Genomic DNA, 24,227 nt, shown 5'->3' on the forward strand with positions numbered 1-24,227 from the left:
CCTCCACTTCCTCTCCCCAGAAACATTTCCCTCTCCCTGCCACCACTTTCCATCCTCTCCCTCATTCTTGAATTACTGGGAAAATTACTGTCAGTGCTGAACTCCTGGAGAAGTAGTATGTAAAGTTGTAAGTAGCCTGTTTAGGTTTTTATGTTGGTAATGCCACGTATGAAAATCATTGACTGCGCTGTGTGCAGTCTGTGGCTGGTTGGACTCGTTGTTGGAATATTCGCTTGTGTAGTGTTGGGCAGTTGGATGTGAACAGCGCGTAGCTTTGTGTAGTTGGAGGTGAGCCGCCACCAGTGGTGGATGTTGGGGGGAGAGATGCCAGAGTTTTGAGAGCGGACGATCTGGACGTGTATCCGTCATAAAAAGGCAATTTGTAAGACTGGATGTCATGAACTGGTACATATGACCTTTTAACACAGTTAAGACAAATACATTGTTTGTTCTCTATCAAAATCTTTCATTTGCTAAGTATGTCTGTCAGCAGTTGGTGCATTCAATAGTGACAATCTTTTATTTAGCTGGCAGTATTGCCGCTTGCTGTACTGCAGTAGTTCGAGTAACGACGATTTTTGTAAGTGATTCATGAAGCCGGCCGAGCGGTTCTAGGTATTTCAGTCTGGAACCACGTGACCGCTACGGTCGCAGGTTCGAATCCTACCTCGGGCATGGATGTGTGTGATGTCCTTAGGTTAGTTAGGTTTAAGTAGTTCTAAGTTCTAGGGGACTGATGACATCAGATGTTTACGTCCCATAGTGCTCAGAGCCATCTGATTCATGAAAGGTATAAGTTATTGTTAGGCAGGGCCATTATTTTGTAATGATTGTTGTCAGATTACGCTGCGCTGAAATATTGTGTGTCAGTTTAGTGATGATCAAACTAAGTAAAGAGAGAACTGAGTACGTTCAGTTTTGCTCAGCTGTTTGAAAATCAAATAACTTGAGAGTTTTTCCAGCACTGTCATTCTTTTATTCAAAGGGGACGTTCCAAAGTGCTGTCTTGGAAATTGTGCTAATTTATTTATATGTGCATTATTCTACTGGAAGAATCAACTAAATTTTGGCAGAGAAACCAAACCAACCCTACAGCTTTTCTGCATGAAATTCAAATAAACACAACTGCTTAAAATTGGCAGGTCAATAGGAAAAAATGTTCTCATGAAAAAACGGATCTCATGACACGGAACGGGCAGTACATTGGAACAATGTATTTATTTGAACATTAATTTAATTAATTAATTAATTTGCTGCTGAATGTGTTCAGTTGCCGAGATGTTAGTGTTCGGATGAACGTGAACAAAAAGCCATCACTTATAAACAACATATCATAATGCAACATACTCATTGGGGATTGAGAAAAATCAGTGTAATACGACAACTACTACAAAAAACAGTTCCCAAGAGAGCTCGCCAGCAGACAGTTGTAGGAGTTGCACGGGTGTTTACCTGGATGTGTGGATGCAGACTAAGCATCTTAGAATCAGTCTTACCTCCCCTCCCGCCCTCTCTCCTCAGCCCTTAGTGTTACCGGTTTTCCAGGCCCGCTCTAATGTTTCGCTGATGGTACACACAAGAGATATATATGCTTGCTTTGATATAATGTTCCTAGTCTGCAGAAATCAGTCACGGATAGACAAAAGACTCAAGAACAGGATGCTCTTGCCAGCTGTTAACCGTATTTCTTGGAAAGAATGCCCCCTCTGCCCTCCCCCCTCGAATAATGTTAAGATTACTGGCTGTTCGCCCCGGATGAAGAACACAAGCCGCACGGGATTAGCCGAGCGGTCAAGGGCGCTGCAGTCATGACTGTGTTGCTGGTTCCGGTGGAGGTCCGAGTCCTCCCTCGGACATGGGTCTGTGTGATTGTCCTTAGGATAATTTAGGTTAAGTAGTGTGTAAGCTTAGGGACTGATGACCTTAGCAGTTAAGTCCCATAAGATTTCACACACATTTGAACATTTGAAAAACACAATGGTCAATAGGCAGAAATTAAATGTATTTCTACAAAATGCCAACCCCTGGAACTATATCAAGGTATAAGAAAGTACGCTTCCGCGGCCGGTGTCATTCTTCTGGGTATCATGCCGAGTCATTGCTAAAAACTAACAACAATAATAAACTAAAACCGACGTTTCGGCCGAATTGCAACGGCCTTCTTCAGGGCACGACTGGTTTTGCATGGGGATAGGTGCTTCCATTTATTACAGACTATCGATGTCTGACGTCACTGTTGTAAAACTTCTCATTGGCCCTCTAATATGGATGGCTAGTCATGACGTAAGGGAAGATGGAAGGAAAAAGGCTATTCGAGGGTGTCCATGTCGTCAACGATTGGTAGCTGTCCGCCAGTCAGCGTTCGGCTTCTGGTCGGCGAGTTTTCCTCCTTGTGTGCGCGGATGTGGACTGACAGTTACTCTACAGCTGTTTGTGCAGATACGTCCGTGTCCCGTGTGGCTTCTGCCCCGCGACCGCTCGCGGCCCGTTGGACTGGGATGGCCGGCAGCCAGGACGCCGGGAGTTTGTAGCCATCTTCTCTGTTCATGTTGTCAGGCTGTAAAATAATTTCGATCGCCACCCGTATTTTTCTTTCTCGCATCCACGATTCTTTCGCCAGTACTCGGGCCTCCTGGAACCTGATAGGTTGACCACAATCACGGTGGTGTTCCGCTATCGCCGATTTGTTATGTTGTTGTAATCGTACATAGCGTTCGTGTTCTGCTACTCGTAAGCTGACAGGTCTCCCTGTTTCTCCTATGCAGGTAGCTCCGTACTCGCACCGTAGTTCGTAAACACCTGCAGTGTTAAGATTGTTGACTACATCCTTGGTGGAACCTATCATTTCGTGGATCCTGTGACTGATTCGAAAAATTGATTTGAGCCGGCCGAAGTGGCCGAGCGGTTAAAGGCGCTACAGTCTGCAACCGCACGACCGCTACGGTCGCAGGTTCGAATCCTGCCTCGGGCATGGATGTGTGTGATGTCCTTAGGTTAGTTAGGTTTAAGTAGTTCTAAGTTCTAGGGGACTTATGACCACAGCAGTTGAGTCCCATGGTGCTCAGAGCCATTTGAATCATTTTTTGAATTGATTTGAAACCTCGGCGGCGAAGGACGTTAACTGGCCCTTCACTGACGCATTTTACATGTGGTAAGTGTACCAGTGGAAGCTCCTCTTCTTTGCCTTCTTCTCTCATGTTCTGCTCCCTTTGATTTTAGATACCTTTCTTATGATGTTGTCAACATAGCGGTCGACACGAAACGTGTGTTGTGGCTCCTTTAATTCTTGTTTGATGTTATTTTGATCACTTATCCGGTAGGCTCGGACAGTTAACGTATGCAGAACAGAATACTTTTGAGCTGGGTGGGGGTGACTCTCAGCGTGCCGGTACCGATTAGTGTGCGTTGGTTTCCGGCACACTTTGTGTCCCAGTTTACCTTCAGCATCTCTGTATACTTCCACATCCAGAAATGGTAAGGTACCACTGTTTTCAGTCTCATGTGTGAACTTTATATTTTTGTGCAGGCTATTTAAGTGCTGGAGGAAGTTTCCCAGTTCCGCTTCACCGTGAGGCCTGATAACGAATGTGTGGTCCACATATCGTAGCCAACCACTTGGACGTAAAGGAGCAGAAGCTAGGACCGTTTGCTCAAATGCTGGAGGAAGTTTCCCAGTTCCGCTTCGCCGTGAGGCCAGATAAGGAATGTGTGGTCCAAATATCGTAGCCAACCACTTGCACGTAAAGGAGCAGAAGCTAGGACCGTTTGCTCAAAGGCTGGAGGAAGTTTCCCGGTTCCGCTTCACCGTGAGGCCATATAACGAATGTGTGGTCCACATATCGTAGCCAACAACATGGACGTAAAGGAGCAGAAGCTAGGACCGTTTGCTCAAAGGCTTCCATGAAGACGTCCGCAGTTGCAGGGGAGAGCGGGGAACCCATTGCCACTCCATCTAACTGTTCGTAATGTTTTCCCCGCCAGGTGAAGTACGTAGATGACAGGCATAAGCGCACCAGATCGCATATATCTAGTGGGATCCGATCCTGTAGAATGCGCATCGTCTCCTCGATAGGTATGTTAGTGAAAAGAGACTTGATGTCAAAACTGACCATAATGCCTGATGGCTTTATTCGCTCTTCCCTAATCAGTTGTATGAAGTGGGAAGAGAAGCATCTGGCGCCTATGTTACGCCGTCTTGTGGGACAAACAGGCTCCTACGTGAAATACCCTTCCAACTCCATACAACTGATTAGGGAACAGCAAATAAAGCCATCAGACATTAAGGTCAGTTTTCACTTCAAGTCTCTCTTCACTAACGTACCTATCGAGGAGACTATGCTCATTCTACAGGATCGGATCCCACCAGATATATGCGATCTGGTGCGCTTATGCCTGTCATCTACGTACTTCACCTGGCGGGGAAAATATTACGAACAGTTAGATGGAGTGGCAATGGGTTCCCCGCTCTCCCCTGTAGCTGCGGACATCTTCATGGAAGGCTTTAAGCAGTCGGCCCTAGCTTCTGCTCCGTTACATCCCAGTTGTTGGCTACGATATGTGGACCACACATTCGTTATCTGGCCTCACGGTGAAGCGGAATTGGGAAACTTCTTCCAGAACTTAAATAGCCTGCCCAAAATTAAAAAGTTCACACATGAGACTGAAAACAATGGTACCTTGCCATTTCTGGATGCGGAAGTATACAGAGCTGCCGAAGGTAAACTGGGAAGCGATGAAAATAACATCAAACAAGAATTAAAGGAGCTACAACACACGTTTCGTGTCGACCGCTATGTTGACAACATCATAAGAAAGGTATCTAAAATCAAAGGGAGCAGAACATGAGAGAAGAAGGCAAAGAAGAGAAGCTTCCACTGGTACACTTACCACATGTAAAATGCGTCAGTGAAGGGCCAGTTAACGTCCTTCGCCGACGAGGTTTCAAATCAATTTTTCGAAGCAGTCACAGGATCCACGAAATGATAGGTTCCACCAAGGATGTAGTCAACAATCTTAACACTGCAGGTATTTACGAACTACGGTGTGAGTGCGGAGCTGCCTACATAGGAGAAACAGGGAGACCTGTCAGCTTACGAGTAGCAGAACACGAACGCTATGTACGATTACAACAACATAACAAATCGGCGATAGCGGAACACCACCGTGATTGTGGACAACCTATCAGGTTCCAGGAGGCCCGAGTACTGGGGAAAGAATCGTGGATGCGAGAAAGCAAAATACGGGAGGCGATCGAAATTACTTTACAGCCTGACAACATGAACAGAGAAGATGGCTACAAACTCCCGGCGTCCTGGCTGCCGGCCATCCCAGTCCAACGGGCCGCGAGCGGTCGCGGGGCAGAAGCCACACGGGACACGGACGTATCTGCACAAACAGCTGTAGAGTAACTGTCAGTCCACATCCGCGCACACAAGGAGGAAAACTCGCCGACCAGAAGCCGAACGCTGACTGGCGGACAGCTACCAATCGTTGACGACATGGACACCCTCGAATAGCCTTTTTCCTTCCATCTTCCCTTACGTCATGACTAGCCATCCATATTAGAGGGCCAATGAGAAGTTTTACAACAGTGACGTCAGACATCGATAGTCTGTAATAAATGGAAGCACCTATCCCCATGCAAAACCAGTCGTGCCCTGATGAAGGCCGTTGCAATTCGGCCGAAACGTCGGTTTTAGTTTATTATTGTTGTTAGTTTTTAGCAATGACGCGACGTAATACCCAGAACAATTTTAATCACTATATCAAGGTACTTGAGTCTTCGTCACAGACAACGCTTTGCGAGAACACCAGCTAACAGCACGTTGCAGCCCTTGGCTGCGTCTCGCGATGGGAATAAGCAGCAGGTACAGGGCACTGCGCCCTTTAGAGGGGTGGGTGGCGTGATCAGGGGGTGGACGCTGCTCAGCTTGCCGGCGCTAACCTCACCGGTGCCGCCAGCCCCTTCCAGCAGCTTACCGTAGACTGCTGACCATCCAGTTCTTCATATATGAAGAATAGTCAGGTATATCGCTGTTGTTCCATGGGGGACCAGTTTTTCCGAGAAATATGTTTAACAGCTTGCGGGAAGCTCTAACTGTTCTTGAGTGTTTTGTCCCTCTGCGACTGATTTCTGCAGACAGGAAAAAGTATATCATTGCCAGCAGATGCATCTCTTTGTGTACCGTCAGCAACAGGTTAGTGTAGGCTCGGAAGACGAGTATCCCTACCTGTAGCGGGAGGAGGGGAACTAGGAGGAGAGGATAAGCCTGATACTAAGATATTTAGTCCGTCTTCATCCATGTAGAGCGAACAGACGTGCAGCTGCCGGAACTCATTCCTGGTGAGATCTTTCGGAATCAATTTTTGTGGCAGTTGTGTTATTAGAATGATATTTCTCAATTCCCTATATGAGTGTTGCGTTATGGTCCGTTGTTACGTTGTGGTGGTTTTTTATCGACACTCTAAATGTGTAATTAGAACAGTAAAGCTGTTTCAGTCACTTGTAGTAGCGTGAATTGCCTCCCTACACTTCACTTAAATTTCCGCGCTGATACGCCGTGGTCGATGTATAAAATTCTCCCCCGACGTTTCGTCTCCGACTGCGGGAAACGTCCTCCGAGGTAAAGCGGCGAATAAAAAGAGAACTCGAGGAACCCCTGATTATATAGTCAGTGTAGAAGGCGCCACTGTCCATCACGTCGGCTATGAGACTGTCTCTGGTAATACCAACATTCTCGACCTAGATAGCCTTTCTATACATGCGCGCATAATAATGTGATGTTTTAGATATGACTCTCGTCTTGCTGAATTTTATTTCATGATTACCTTCCTGGTAAACATGTTCTGCTACAGCCGTTTTATCGGTGTGACCCAGGCGGCAATTCTTGTTCAACAAGACGGATGTTAACACTTCTCTTTGTGGTACCGATATAAACCTCTCCACAACTGAAAAGAATTTTTTTATACCACCGGTGCAGCCAAAGGATGTCGTACATCTTTTGCTGATCTTAAATATTCTTTTATTTTCATGGTGGGTCTGAAAGTAGTTTCCACCACATGTATAGAGAGGCTATCGAGATTGATAAACACCGCAATAATTGTAATAGGGAAGAGGAAGGTGTTAAACTGGATAAAATTTGGATGTCAGCGTTGCACCGGAAGCGTGACGATCGATTACTTTCAATCGAGAATGTTGGCATTATCAGAGACAGTCATATATTCGACGCCACGTGATGGACAGTGGCGCCCTCGCACTGCCTATAGGATCAGCGGTTCGCGAGTTCTCTTTGCTGTTCCCCGCTTTACCTCGGAGGATGTCTCTCGCAGTAAGAGTCGAAACGTTAGGGGAGAGTTGTATACATCAATCACGGCCTATGAGCTAAGAAGTTGTAAGTGAAGTCAGTACCGTCCGTAAAAGCCTACATTGTATGAACTTCAGTGATGGTTTGTTTCGCTGTCCCTTCCTACCGTGTGTGTGTGTGTGTGTGTGTGTGTGTGTGTGTGTGTGTGTGTGCACCTTCCTCAGCAGCTGCTCTTCCCACACTTTAGTGACAGTTCACCGTTCTTTCCTTTCTTACCATGTATTCATGTTCCTCAGCAGTTATACACATATTCTAGGCGCGCAGTCCGGAACCGCGGGACTGCTACGGTCGCAGGTTCGAATCCTGCCTCGGGCATGGGTGTGTGTGATGTCCTTAGGTTAGTTAGGTTTAAGTAGTTCTAAGTTCTAGGGGACTGATGACCACAGAAGTTAAGTCCCATAGTGCTGAGAGCCAGCCAGTTACACACATATACTGTAGATCGGTAGGAGGCAATTTTTCTGGCAGTGGTGTTGTGGACTAGGGCACAAAGCAAAGTGATTGTATATACACAAGCGATTGGATACTGCATCGTAACCCGTTTGGAGCATCCTCAGTCGAGCCCCATACACCAAGGCAAGCACCTCTAGTTTATTCAGTCTGGGGTGGCAGAATAGGACGAAGTTTTCTCCTGCACTGTGGATTGATTGGGCATTTGAAAAGAAATGTGAACAGCTCCAGCACACGCAGTAGTCTCTATGAGTTGCAAATTGCATCAGCTGATCCTGCTCCACCACCATTATTCGCTGAAAAGTAATCCCCCTACACTCACCCATTAACACTTCCTTCCATTTCTCATGTACAAGGCTAAGGATGCTGTACTCGGTTGTGTACTTGTGGGCAATACACTTACTAAACACCTCTCTGTCCAGTACCAACATCTTGTCAATCAAACACGTTTCCCAGCAATTAAATTAATTAATTAAATTTTTAGACAAATAAACAGTATATTGCTCGAATTTGCCAGCCTTTCGTGTCATGAGATACACTTTCCCATGAGAGCATTTTTCTGTCATCCTACGAATTTCAAACAGTTGTGTTTATTTGAATATCAAGCAGCAAACCTGTAGGATAATTGCCGGTTCGGTTTACCTGCCAACATTTTGAAATCCGATGAGCAGGACAATACGCATATAAGTAAATGAATACAATTCCCAAGACAGCACCTTACATCTTTCCTCTCCAGCAGCGCAGCACACACTAAATCTTTCGCAAGTGGGAAAAAAGGGAGATGATGTGGAGGAGGGGAGGAATAGGTGGAGAAGTGGGGATGATGAAGTCAAAAACGCGACATTGCCCCATCTACCTTCATGGAGAGGAATTGGGGGAACTACCTAGGAAGAGCCACCATCTTGAATAAACTGAACCTTCGCTAGAACGATACAATGCTTAAAAAAACGTAAACATTTTTAGTTGTTGAACACAAAATGAATGTGGTCTCAAAATCATATGTTCTGAGCGTAACTTTTTTCATTGGTATTCAGAGAGGGGAGTGTTAACCCATGAACGTTAGTGTCAAGGACGCTGCAGTTTTTACTTTGTGTACTAAGTGCGTTGCTGTCACGTAACATGGCAGGGTGGCCTGCAACCTTGAATAAATTTATGAATTTGGCTCACAGTCCCAAAGATTGCTACTGCTTGCTGCATACCGTAAACGATGTTTGTGTATCAGTCAATTCGACAGGCAGTGAGTCTATCATATCGTCTAAGCACTACATCACAGTGAAAGGAAAATTATATAAACTATGTGATCAAAAGTATCCGGACACCTAGCTGAAAATTACTTACAAGTTCGTGGTGCCCTCCATCGGTAATGCAGAAATTCAGTATAATGTTGCCCCATCCTTAGCCTTGATGGCAGCCTCCACTCTCGCAGACATACGTTTACTCAGGTGCTGGGTGATTTCTTGGGGAATGGTAGCCCATTCTTCACGGAGTGTTGCAGAGAGGAGAGGTATCGATGTCGATCGGTGCGGCCTGGCATGAATTCGACGTTTCAAAACATCCCAAAGATGTTCTTTAGATTTCAGGGGAGGACTCAGTGCAGGCGAGTCCATTACAGGGCTGTTATTGTCGTGTAACCACTCCGCCACAAGCCGTGCATTATGAACAGGTGCTCGATCGTGTTGAAAGATGCAGTTGCCATCCCCGAAGTGCTCTTCAACAATGGGAAGCAGGAAGGTGCTTAAAATATCAATGTAGACCTGTGCTGTGATAGTGTGACGCTAAACAACAAGTGGTGCAAGTCCCCTCGATGAAAAACACGACCACATTATAACACCACCGCGTCCGAATTTTACTGATGGCACTACACGCGCTGGCAGATGACATACACCGGGCATTCGCCATACCCAAATCCTTCCATCGGATCGCCACATTGTGTACCGTGATTCGTCACTCCACTCTAGGTTTTTCCAATGTTTACGCTCCTTACACCATCGAGGCGTCGTTTGGCATTTACCAGCGTGATATGTGGTTTATGAGGAGCCGCTCGACCATGAAATACAAGTTTTCTCACCTCCCACCTAACTGTCATAGTACATACAGTGAATCCTTATGCAGTTCGGAATCCCTGTGGATGGTCTGGATAGATGCCTGCCTATTACACTTTACGACCCCCTTCAGCTGTCGGCGTTCTGTGTAAGTGGACGAGGTCGGCCTGCACGATTTTGTGCTTTAAGTGTCAGTTCACATTTCCACTTCACTATCACATCGGAAACAGTGGACCTAGGGATGTTGGGGAGTGTGAAATCTCGCGTACAGCCGTGTGACACAAGTGACACCCAGTCGTGAGTTCCGCGGAGCGCCCCATTCTGCCCTCTCACGTTGTCTACTGACTACTGAGGTCGCCGATACGGAGTACCTGGCAGTAGTCGGTAGCACAATGCACCTAATATGAAAAACACATGTTTTTGGGGCAGTCCGGATACTTTTGTGTGAGAATTCGTTAAGTTATCTAAGTGACGAAAGAATTTCGCGCCGTTGGTGAAACATTGCGTAGCGCAATATATCAATGCTTCTTTCCTGGTGCTGATAGTTACCCGGCCATGCGCAACGCGGAGGCCAGTCGCTGAGGGCAGTCGGGAATTCTGAGACGGAGGGAAGCGAAAGTCGTTGGCTTGCTCCCCGGCTCCCCCATTCGTTCCGTTGCTCCCTTCCTTCTTGGCGGAATCGCCTGCATAAAATTATACGCGCCGCTAGGAACACGGGCAGGCATTCGCGTTTAATCTGGCCCGCAGACGCCCTGCCGCAGCCGCCGCCCTCTCTGCCGCTTTCTTCCGCCAACCCCACCAATCTGCGACTAGAACTAGGGCACACTAGGCTGAACGCTGCCTTCCTCTGGCTGCCCTCGAATAACCGCCCCGCGGGCAATGTGGGAACCACCGTTGCAATTTTATCAGCAAACTGTGTGACACGCGGTGCTAAATAAAATCTTTCCTTGCGCGTGTCACCGAAACAGTAATTTATTTAATGAAACGCTCTCGTGTTATCAAACGAGTGGCACTGTCGTCTTGCTACAACGTTTCATTGTGATTCTTATTAGTGATTTTCTGACGAAATTCGTGTAAATACCACGTCAAGACTATCTTCCCACTTGTCTGATAACGCGAGAAGATGTAAGATGGGTGTCACATCACCTTGCATGGGCAGGAAATGCAGTAAGGATCCCACGGGCGTCTGTCATTTGCCCACTAACGTTCTTGCTCTACGTTATTGGTTCAAATGGCTCTGATCACTATAGGACTTAAGATCTGAGGTCATCAGTCCCCTAGAACTTAGAACTACTTAAGCCTAACTAACCTAAGGACATCACACACATCCATGCCGGCCGCGGTGGCCGTGCGGTTCTAGGCACTTCAGTCCGGAACCGCGGGACTGCTACGGTCGCAGGTTCGAATCCTGCCTCGGACATGGATGTGTGTGATGTCCTTAGGTTAGTTAGGTTTAAGTAGTTCTAAGTTCTAGGGGACTGATGACCTAAGATGTAAAGTCCCATAGTGCTCAGAGCCATTTGACCCACACATCCATGCCCGAGGAAGGATTCGCACCTGCGACCGTAGCAGTCGCGCGGTTCCGGACTGAGCGCCTAGAACCGCTCGGCCACCGCGGCCGGCTTTGCGTTATACATCAACCATTTGTACTACATCTAAAACAGTCACCTGGTAACATGGTCCTAGTTACAGTCAAAGTTTCCAAGAGCAACAAAAATTAGAATTTCAATATCTCACGTAACTATTGATTGAATTTAAAACATTTACTTAATTTGCATATATTTGCATATATTAAAAACACTTTGCAGGTAATATTGATATACGGCGTGGTTCAGCTGCCCAAACTGATGTCGTTTTATGTTACCCACAATGTCATATTTGGCCTTCGAAAATCACATAGGAGATTTTCATATTCTCTCGATCGCTACGAGCAAACTATTCGTCCCACATAAAAACGATCAAGATGTTTTTTGTAAGGAATGTAATGTAGTTACATTTTGTACTGGGATACGTTTTCGCAAGAGGTTGTAGTTTTTGAGTTGTTCAAGAATACTTACAAAACTGACGTTCAAACAAACGCACATTCATTCCCCCCTCCCCCGGTCAGGATTTCCAGCATGTTGTTCATGCCACTCTGTCCTACCACTGTACAAAAATTTGCTAATACGAGAATTATTTCCCACATTCAACCTTTCTCGCCCTTCATTGACTGGCCTTATTACACTACCAGCGTAGTAGACAACTCGCAAAGTGTAAAACTTACGTTTGTGTAAATTTCACCTAACAGTTCTGTAAATTTTAACATCATAAAATAAACAATTCCATCGTTGTACTCGTCAACTCTCTGACTATGAAACTACTGTGGTTGTAAGTTTAGATTGAACTGTTAGCGCAATTACCCTTAGCGTAATGTTTACAAAAGTCCTTTTTATTTCTCATTATCCTCACAGTCACGTTCAAATTACTATTGTTAACGGAATACCCGATTATGCTGGTGGCTCTACAGCTTAATCAACAGAGACCAAAATAAGGCAAATATCAGGAACCGCTCGTATAGTCGGAAGTTTTTGAACAGCTCTAGGAAAGAGTGGCATGAGCAACATACTGGAAATTCTGACTGGTGAGATGATTTTGTTTCTCCTTAACTACGCCTTCTGTACCACAAAAGAGTCCTTCAGTAGAAATAGTCATGTATACATAAAAAGCTATAAACGGCCAGCACGTAGGCACATAGACGTTTTTTATTTTTTCAAAAGTGTATGCCTTTTTTTTCAGTTGGCACGTTCCATGTTACAACGTCTATCTTGAATATGCTCTTTGAAACGCGCAACCAACATTCTGACTGTATAATTCGCCTAGACAGCCGGCAATCGCGAACGAAATCTTTTTTGGCTAGTAAGGAAAAAATGATAATCATTGACATTCAAATAATATTATCACTTGAATGCACAATCGAAACAGAATTCTATTGAAATTTCCTAAATAAATCACGTGTCAGTCCCAATAGCTGACAGAGGCCGAACATACAACGTTCTACAGGGTGGGAAGAAAGAACAGCTGACATATGAGGCACAATGCATCAATAAGTGCATCTCAGGATGAAACAAGAGTACAATACGTTAAGCCGTTCTGGACGTCGCACGGTCTTCACTGCTGTCTGCCGACCGCAGAGAAACTACAGTGTCTGTCCCAGTAGGCCGGTGAGTTTCAAGCGGTACACTTGACTATCCTTGTACGCTTCTCCGAACCAGCAGAGGAAAAGCATGTAACATATCAGCCTGAAAGGCAAGTACCACAGTTCGAACAGCTAGAAGGAGTAGAAAGCAACTTAAAATTCAGGGGTGCGTCTGTTCTACGAGCCATTGTGGTCATTTATCGACAAAAATCTGCATTTTTGTACAGTCATACCAGAAAACGAATGTAAAAAGTACAGAAGCAAAACCCACTAAGAAACAACAGAACATTCACAAGTGTCGTAAATGAGCATAACCATTACCTTGAAAAAATGTATGTTAACGCATACAGTACTTACTGAATAATATTCCTCAAATTAAAAGTTGATGCATTGTCGTACTATCTTTCTCTGTTCGTCAACGAGGTACAAATGTGCAATCTCAGTGGCGTGATTCAAATACAGCGGAAGGAAACGGTATACACACTTCACACGGGCAGCAAGTGGTCATACTACATCATATTCGTTATATCCACACGTTTCCCAAATAATAACCCGACAAAGACTTTCATTGATCTAGTGGCCGGGACTGTCTGCTACCACGGACTTACCTCTTTGCCGACTTTTGCGTCTCTTGTCTTCAGATTCGTTAGCCTCCGAACATCTGTTGTACACAAATGCAGAGTTGTTAACTTCAGTGCCCTTTATGGATGGTAGAATAGACCAGTCTCTGAATTTCAAAATCGTTGTTCATCAGTTTCACTCCTACTAGTTTGAGAACATCTCTTCGTAGTCGACGCTGATATAATTTGAATTTTGTTTACGTTACTAAATTTTTAGCAATATGTCGATTGCACACTGCATTGTGGAATACTTTTGTTTATACTTAAGACATAAAATTCTTTGACTTCAACAGTTTATAGCTATTGGAAATTCATTCAAAACTATTGAATGGACATAAGGAGTTTGTTAATCATTTTTAGTACTTACAAAAATGAACACGATCCACGTAAAGTACTTCTCAGAGCAGCAAGCACAGACGAAAATGTCGATGAGGTGCTCGACTTGTTATTCTTTGGTCCTAAATTTGTGTGCATGAAGTAGATGTCCTGACAGGAAAATGAATAGAAAAAGTTCAGTGCATCTTATAAGGAAAATTAACTTTCAGACAACATTAGGCAGCATTAGTACGGTTTTGTGCTGTACGTGTCCATTCACGTTTCCGCTTCACTATCACATCGGAAACAGTGGACCACGATGTTTAGGAGTGTGGAAATCTCGCGTACAGACCTATGTCACAAATGACACCCAATCGCCTGACTATGTTCGCAGTCTGTGAATTATGCGGTGCGCCCCATTCTGCTCTCTCACGATATCTAATGGCTACTGAGGTCGCTGGTATGGAGTACCTGGCAGTAGGTGGCAGCACGATGCCCCTAATATGAAAAACATGTTTTTGGGTCTGTCCTGATACTTTTAATCACATAGTGTATGTAAGGCGTTTTCAAAATCATCCATACGAGTATGTGCAGAGACGATACCGTCAGGACGAATCGCCATGCTTCACATCGCGCCAGGAGCGGAATACGAATCCGATCAGGGGGGTGGAAATCAGAACAGGGCGCGAAAAATAAGTTTCATCTGCGGGGAAGATTGAAACGACGGATCGTGAGTTGCAAAATGATTCTTTCTATAGATTTCTCTGCCAAGGAAAATACAATTCTCGCATATTAAGCCAAACTGGGTCAAAATCAACCTGAGAATAAGCACGGACATGAGCACAATAACAGCCTTCTGCCGCCGAGCAGTGTGTCAGCAGTGCGCAAGTAGCAGCATTACTGCATTTACTAGGGAGCCTTGTATTTTAACTACCGTTTAAATTTTGTGTCGAATTGTTTGTGCTCTCTTTAGATTAGTTCAGACGCTCTTTGTACAACAGTATTTACCATGGATAGGGACTGCGACTGCTGTGTTCAGATGCGGGCTGAGTTGTCATCCCTTCGCTCCCAGCTTCAGGCAGTGTTGGCTTCGGTCACACAGCTTGAGGCTGTTGCCAATGAGCATCACTGTAGGAGTCCGGACGGGGGTTTGTCGGGAACGGCCAGCTCGTCCCACGCATCCTCCGATCGGACTACGACTGTGGCTGCCCGAGATACTGCCCACATTGAGGCTGACCCTTCACCTGTGGTATCGTGGGAGGTCGTCTTGAGGCGTGGCAGGGGGCGAAAGACATTCCGGAGGGCTGAACGGAAGGCCTCTCCAGTTTGTCTGACGAACCGGTTTCAGGCTCTGTCTCTGGCTGATACTGATCTTCGGCCGGACATGGCTGCTTGTCCTGTTCCAGAGGTTGCCCCTCAGTCTGCAGGATCCGGGCGGTCGCAGAGGGCGGGCTTACTGGTGGTTGGGAGCTCCAACGTCAGGCGCATTATGGGGCCCATTAAGGATATGGCTGCAAGGAAGGGGAAGAAATCTAATGTGCACTCCGTGTGCATAACGGGGGGAGTCATTCTAGATGTGGAAAGGGTCCTCCCGGATGCCATGTAGGGTACAGGGTGCACCCATTTGCAGGTGGTCGCTCATGTCGGCACCAATGATGTGTGTCGCTATGGATCAGAGGAAATCCTCTCTGGCTTTTGGTTGCTATCTGATTTGGTGAAGACTGCCAGTCTCGCTAGCGGGATGAAAGCAGAGCTCACCATCGTCGACAGGACTGACTGCGGACCTTTGGTACAGAGCCGAGTGGAGGGTCTGAATCAGAGGCTGAGACGTGTGGGCTGCAGATTCCTCGACTTGCGCCATAGGGTGGTGGGGTTTCGGGTTCCGCTGGATAGGTCAGGAGTCCACTACACACAGCAGGTGGCTACACGGGTAGCAGGGGTTGTGTGGCGTGGACTGGGCGGTTTTATGGGTTAGATGGCGTCGTGCAAGTACAGAAAGGGCAACAGCCACAAAGGGTGCGGGGCAAAGTCAGGACATGCGGGGACCCAGCAGCAATCGGTATTGTAATTGTAAACTGTCGAAGCTGCATTGGTAAAGTACCGGAACTTCAAGCGCTGATAGTAAGCACTGAAGCTGAAATCGTTATAGGTATGGAAAGCTGGCTGAAACCAGAGATAAATTCTGCCGAAATTTTTACAAAGGCACAGACGGTGTTTAGAAAGGATAGATTGCATGCAACCAGTGGTGGCGTGTTTGTCGCTGTTAGTAGTAGTTTATCCTGTAGTGAAATAGAAGTGGATAGATAGTTCCTGTGAATTATTATGGGTGGAGGTTATACTCAGCAACTGAGCTAGGTTAATATTTGGCTCCTTTCAACGACCTCCCGAGTCAGCAGCATTAGTGGCAGAACAACATTTCACATAAATTCACATAAATTTCCTCAGCATGATATAGTCTTAGGTGGAGATTTCTACACTCCTGGAAATGGAAAAAAGAACACATTGACACCGGTGTGTCAGACCCACCATACTTGCTCCGGACACTGCGAGAGGGCTGTACAAGGAATGATCACACGCACGGCACAGCGGACACACCAGGAACCGCGATGTTGGCCGTCGAATGGCGCTAGCTGCACAGCATTTGTGCATCGCCGCCGTCAGTGTCAGCCAGTTTGCCGTGGCATACGGAGCTCCATCGCAGTCTTTAACACTGGTAGCATGCCGCGACAGCGTGGACGTGAACCGTATGTGCAGTTGACGGACTTTGAGCGAGGGCGTATAGTGGGCATGGGGGAGGCCGGGTGGACGTACCGCCGAATTGCTCAACACGTGGAGGGTGAGGTCTCCACAGTACATCGATGTTGTCGCCAGTGGTCGGCGGAAGGTGCACGTACCCGTCGACCTGGGACCGGACCGCAGCGACGCACGGATGCACGCCAAGACCGCAGGATCCTACGCAGTGCCGTAGGGGACCGCACCGCCACTTCCCAGCAAATTAGGGACACTGTTGCTCCTGGGGTATCGGCGAGGACCATTCGCAACCGTCTCCATGAAGCTGGGCTACGGTCCCGCACACCGTAAGGCCGTCTTCCGCTCACGCCCCAACATCGTGCAGCCCGCCTCCAGTGGTGTCGCGACAGGCGTGAATGGAGGGACGAATGGAGACGTGTCGTCTTCAGCGATGAGAGTCGCTTCTGCCTTGGTGCCAATGATGGTCGTATGCGTGTTTGGCGCCGTGCAGGTGAGCACCACAATCAGGACTGCATACGACCGAGGCACGCAGGGCCAACACCCGGCATCATGGTGTGGGGAGCGATCTCGTACACTGGCCGTACACCACTGGTGATCGTCGAGGGGACACTGAATAGTGCACGGTACATCCAAACCGTCATCGAACCCATCGTTCTACCATTCCTAGACCGGCAAGGGAACTTGCTGTTCCAACAGGACAATGCACGTCCGCATGTATCCCGTGCCACCCAACGTGCTCTGGAAGGTGTAAGTCAACTACCCTGGCCAGCAAGATCTCCGGATCGGTCCCCCATTGAGCATGTTTGGGACTGGATGAAGCGTCGTCTCACGCGGTCTGCACGTCCAGCACGAACGCTGGTCCAACTGAGGCGCCAGGTGGAAATGGCATGGCAAGCCGTTCCACAGGACTACATCCAGCATCTCTACGATCGTCTCCATGGGAGAATAGCAGCCTGCATTGCTGCGAAAGGTGGATATACACTGTACTAGTGCCGACATTGTGCATGCTCTGTTGCCTGTGTGTGTATGTGCCTGTGGTTCTGTCAGTGTGATAATGTGATGTATCTGACCCCAGGAATGTGTCAATAAAGTTTCCCCTTCCTGGGACAATGAATTCACGGTGTTCTTATTTCAATTTCCAGGAGTGTATTTACCAGATATAGACTGGGACACTCAGATGTTTAGGACGGGTGGTAGGGACAGAGCATCGAGTGACATTATACTGAGTGCACTATCCGAAAATTACCTCGTGCAATTAAACAGAGAACCGACTCGTGGAGATAACATCTTGGACTTACTGATAACAAACAGACCCGAACTTTTCGACTGTGTAAGCGCAGAGCAGGAAATCAGTGATTATAAGGCCGTTGCAGCATCCTTGAATATGGAAGTAAATACACTCCTGGAAATGGAAAAAAGAACACATTGACACCGGTGTGTCAGACCCACCATACTTGCTCCGGACACTGCGAGAGGGCTGTACAAGCAATGATCACACGCACGGCACAGCGGACACACCAGGAACCGCGGTGTTGGCCGTCGAATGGCGCTAGCTGCGCAGCATTTGTGCACCGCCGCCGTCAGTGTCAGTCAGTTTGCCGTGGCATACGGAGCTCCATCGCAGTCTTTAACACTGGTAGCATGCCACGACAGCGTGGACGTGAACCGTATGTGCAGTTGACGGACTTTGAGCGAGGGCGTATAGTGGGCATGCGGGAGGCCGGGTGGACGTACCGCCGAATTGCTCAACACGTGGGGCGTGAGGTCTCCACAGTACATCGATGTTGTCGCCAGTGGTCGGCGGAAGGTGCACGTGCCCGTCGACCTGGGACCGGACCGCAGCGACGCACGGATGCACGCCAAGACCGTAGGATCCTACGCAGTGCCGTAGGGGACCGCACCGCCACTTCCCAGCAAATTAGGGACACTGTGGCTCCTGGGGTATCGGCGAGGACCATTCGCAACCGTCTCCATGAAGCTGGGCTACGGTCCCGCACACCGTAAGGCCGTCTTCCGCTCACGCCCCAACATCGTGCAGCCCGCCTCCAGTGGTGTCGCGACAGGCGTGAATGGAGGAACGAATGGAGACGTGTCGTCTTCAGCGATGAGAGTCGCTTCTGCCTTGGTGCCAATGATGGTCGTATGCGTGTTTGGCGCCGTGCAGGTGAGCGCCACAATCAGGACTGCATACGACCAAGGCACACAGGGCCAACACCCGGCATCATGGTGTGGGGAGCGATCTCCGACACTGGCCGTACACCACTGGTGATCGTCGAGGGGACACTGAATAGTGCACGGTACATCCAAACCGTCATCGAACCCATCGTTCTACCATTCCTAGACCGGCAAGGGAACTTGCTGTTCCAACAGGACAATGCACGTCCGCATGTATCCCGTGCCACCCAACGTGCTCTCGAAGGTGTAAGTCAACTACCCTGGCCAGCAAGATCTCCGGATCTGTCCCGCATTGAGCATGTTTGGGACTGGATGAAGCGTCGTCTCACGCGGTCTGCACGTCCAGCACGAACGCTGGTCCAACTGAGGCGCCAGGTGGAAATGGCATGGCAAGCCGTTCCACAGGACTACATCCAGCATCTCTACGATCGTCTCCATGGGAGAATAGCAGCCTGCATTGCTGCGAAAGGTGGATATACACTGTACTAGTGCCGACATTGTGCATGCTCTGTTGCCTGTGTCTATGTGCCTGTGGATCTGTCAGTGTGATCATGTGATGTGTCTGACCTCAGGAATGTGTCAATAAAGTTTCCCCTTCCTGGGACAATGAATTCACGGTGTTCTTATTTCAATTTCCAGGAGTGTAGGAATATAAAAAAAGGGATGAGGTTTATCTGTTTAGCAAGAGTAATAGGAGGCATATTTCAGACTACCTAACAGATCAAAACGAAAATTTCTGTTCCGACACTGACAGTGTTGAGTGTTTATGGAAAAAGTTCAAGGCAGTCAATAAATTTTTTTTACAGTGGGATCCGTACCAGGTCGGGTTGACAGAGGAGATAGAGAAGATCCAAAGAAGAGCGGCGCGTTTCGTGACAGGGTTATTTGGTAAGTGTGATAGCGTTACGGGGATGTTTAGCAAACTCAAGTGGCAGATTCTGCAAGAGAGGCGCTCTCCATCGCGGTGTAGCTTGCTGTCCAGGTTTCGAGAGGGTGCGTTTCTGGATGAGGTATCGAATATATTCCTTCCCCCTACTTATACCTCCCGAGGAGAACACGAATGTAAAATTATTCGAGTGCGCACGAAGGCTTTCCGGCAGTCGTTCTTCCCGCGAACCATACGCGACTGGAACAGGAAAGGGAGGTAATGACAGTGGCACGTAAAGTGCCCTCCGCCACACACCGTTGGGTGGCTTGCGGAGTACAAATGTAGATGTAGATGTATTTCATGAGCACAGCGCACTTGTTCTTAAATGTAATTTGGTTCAAATGGCTCTGAGCACTATGGGACTTAACTCCTGAGGTCCAAGAACTTAGAACTACTTAAACCTAACTAACCTAAGGACATCACACACATCCATACCCGAGGCAGGATTCGAACCTGCGACCGTAGCGGTCGCGCGGTTCCCGACTGTAGTGCCTAGAACCGCTCGGCGACTGTAGTGTCTAGAACCGCTCGGCCACTCCGGCCGGCCAAAGGTAATTTGCCATCAGAAAAACGGACACATTTGAAATCATGGGTACTGAAAAAACTTAGTTTATTCCCTTTTTGTTTTCTATCTATTACCGTATTGATAAAGAAAATGTGATGTGCTGTTTGAGGCTTTCCCGGCACTGCATCTGCTTGATAGGTTCCCGGGACTTACGCCGGATAATATTGTAGAAGCCGCACAATATTTCAGCGAGACAACTGCCCGCCATCTTCAGGTGCACCTGAAGATGGGGGGCAGTTGTCTCGCTGAAATATTGTGCGGCTTCTACAATATTATCCGGCGTAAGTCCCGGGAACCTATCAAGCAAAGAAAATGTGGCTGAAAAACGACTGGAATCCATTTAACATTTTATGGCAGCTGTAGACGCTTATTTTACAGCTTTGCAGGATTACACATCGGAGATTTCATTTGTTTGCCGCACATTACGGACGGAGTATGTCAGATAACTAGGAGTCCATGACGTAAATTTGAATAGCACTCTATCTTCTTTAACAGGATAGATCAATTTAGTCTTTTTCTCGACCATCATTACGTCATAGTGTCTCCACAGCCAATAGTCCAGCGGTTCCTTCTTCATGGTCATGTTAGCCTTTTTCATACAGTTGACTCTTTTGGTAAAAGTTTTCGTTTAGAAAAACAGCAGATTTTAACAGAATTGGTACTTATTTCAGGTAATTCATCGCAGAACAGTCGCTGCATGTCAGCAAGGCGTGATTCCCGTCTTGGCACTACGCTCCCAGCTGACATGGTTATACAAGAACAACAGGAAAGGATGACGGCAGAGCGTCTGTGGAGCTTAAATACGGATGCCGTACACTGAAGAACTGTTACGGCGATATCCGTGGCGTGACAACTGAACGCCGTAAAACAATACTCTGTCTTTACAAGCACTAAACAAAGACCCGAACACCGCATTGAACAGTGGTGCCGGGAAAAGAGTGGCGGGATGATTCGGCAAAGTATATAATGCCTAGGCAATCTATAAAATATCAGTTTTTTCATACTTCCACGTTCGATTTTAGGCATTCTATACATTACTTATTCATTCTATGGAATGTCGTATTTCACACTATCTCAGTAACATATATAAGACTTTCGAAGTGAAAAATGTACGAGAAGGCGAAATGAAAGGCAGCCTTCGTTGCTAAAAAGAGGATTCAGCGGTGCTAAATATTGACGCGGAGGAGACGAAGGATTTTCTGATTATATATATATATGGAACCCAATACGGAATGTTTGGAAGTGGATCGAAGGAACATCGGAGTCGAAAGAATTTTATGGAAAATTAAAGGCAGCCTTCGTTGCTGGAAAGAGGATTCAGCGGTGTTAAATATTGACGCGGAGGAGACGAAGGATTTTCTGATTATATATATCTGGAACCCAATACGGAATGTTTGGAAGTGGATCGAGGGAACATCGGAGTAGAAAGAATACAATGGAATGTGTTGTAAAAGGAGAATGCTGAAAGTAAAGTGGAGAGATAAACTATAAATCACCAAGGTACTAGAAAGAACAGCAAAGGAAAACAGTTTACGGAAATCATCATAGAGAGTGGAATATTAATGAAACAGTCCGAAAGACATCAAACGTTTTTTTTTTCAAAGAACAACGTTTATTATACAGATTACTCGTAGTACAAAGGAAACCTGATTCCAGTTTCAGCACGAGACAGGATTTTTTCCGATAATGAAAAGAGGTACACATGAGTAGCGAAAGCTACTGCTGCTGCACGACACACCGGTAGCAGGAGAAGATTCTGGACTCAACGAGAGCCAGCATCTGTATGTGGAGAGAGGTAGCAGTGCGTGGCTTACGAATTCGTGGCACATTCTGTTGGCGACGTCTCGACTGACAGGAGGCGATGCGAGCGTAACCGTCAGATGCTTACGGAGCGTGTCGTCAACAATGTGAATAGCGAGAACGTCCTCTCGACACTGCTGAGGTTATCATTTCCTTTTTAAAATTCCTTTTGTTTAAGGGGGGTAGGACGTCAAACGGGCCGACTTGGAGCAGGAGAGGCATCACAGGACATTTTATTTTCTACTGTCTATACTTTTACAAATAAATTCATAAAACTTTGTCAGCATGACCAGGAAGAATTCAGGATTCACACACATAGCAGTGGAAGTGCAAAAACATAACAAAATAATTTCTTTTAGATATGACATTTCATCATTTTTTCACTTACTGTTGGCTGCATTTCTTGCTATAGGTACATTTTTCTTCACAAGTAAGAGAGATTCTTTGATGAATTTTGCACAGCATACAAACCACATTTACAGGTGTATGAAACTCTAGATGATGTGTTGGCAAATGTGCCAACACCTCGTAGATAGAGGAGGCCGAAATGCACGCTATCTAACGCAGACGGGCGTGAATTCTGGAACAGGATAAGTAGTGAATTCTAACAAGAAAAGTATGCAGCTCCTCGAATACTTAACTTTTATTCCTTCATGTGAATACAGCATTCTTGATGAGACATTTCATACGATAACTATCAAACTATGTAAGGCTAATGGCGCCTTGCTAGGTCGTAGCCATGGACTTAGCTGAAGGCTATTCTAACTATCTGCTCGGCTAATGAGCGATGCTTCGTCAGTATAGTCGCTAGCTACGTCGTCCGTACAACTGGGGCGAGTGCTGTTCCGTATCTCGAGACCTGCCTTGTGGTGGCGCTCGGTCTGCGATCTCACAGTGGCGACACGCGGGTCCGACATGTACTAAATGGACCGCGGCCGATTTAAGCTACCACCTAGCAAGTGTGGTGTCTGGCGGTGACACCACACTAGAATTTTCCAAATCTATTAAAAACTGTGATAGGAATTGATAATTAACTACAAAATTAGATTTTTTTCTAAACATAAAGTTTAAAACGTAACAGCTCATTCATTTTTTCATAAATGAAATAGATTCTAGAGTTTGAGACACCTGTAAGTATGGTTTGTATGCTGTGCAAAATTCATCGAACAGTCTCTCTTACCTATGAAGAAAAGTGTACCTACAGCAACAAATGCAGCCAATAGTAAGTGAAAAAATGATGAAATGTCACATGTAAAAAACATCATTTTGTTACGTTTCTGAATTTCCGCTGCTACGAGTGTGAATCCTGAATCCTTCCTGGTCATGCTGGCAAAGTTTTATGAATTTTCTAGTAAAAGTATAGACAGTGGAAATTAAAATGTCCTGTGGTGCCTCTCCTGCTACAAGTCGGCCCGTTTGACGTCCTATCCCCCTTAACATAATTCCATGGCTACAGCTTAATCATAATTTGTAGTATGATATGGTACGCTTTGTTGTTATTTTTTCTCGGGGTTTGTTATGTGATACTTGTGTTGAATAAGGTTCAAATTTCCTTTTTTAAAAAAAAAAGTTACTGGCATTTGGCATTAACCATTTAGACAGAGAAGTGAGTAACTAAAGATTCTTTATACAATATGATATATACAGCATAGGCATTACAAATTACATTAATTCCGAGTAAAGTTAATGGAATACTTGGTACAATCACACACTCAACACAGTCCATATATCACAGCTTCTCACTCTGAAACCTTTGCGTCTGACTTGTATCTGAATATCTGCTTCTTGCAGAAACCGTCAAATGCTGACATAGTCCGTTGTGGTCACCTGTCTGCCAGACGGAGCTTTCGGAATTCCTGCTCTGAGCGAAGCCGTAAGAAAGTTGCCGCCCTGTCTATCACAGCGTGAATACCCTAGCATCACATGACTGAGGTCTGCTGTCTCAGATTGGTGGACTTGGCAGTATGGAGGTGGCTGAACTTGCATCCTAGAAAGATGTGAAGGGTAACAGCTGTGACCCAGACGGATGCGCGGGTTAGTAGTGG

Source organism: Schistocerca serialis, chromosome 6 (assembly GCF_023864345.2).
Source record: "Schistocerca serialis cubense isolate TAMUIC-IGC-003099 chromosome 6, iqSchSeri2.2, whole genome shotgun sequence".
In the NCBI taxonomy this organism is placed as follows: Eukaryota; Metazoa; Arthropoda; class Insecta; order Orthoptera; family Acrididae; genus Schistocerca; species Schistocerca serialis.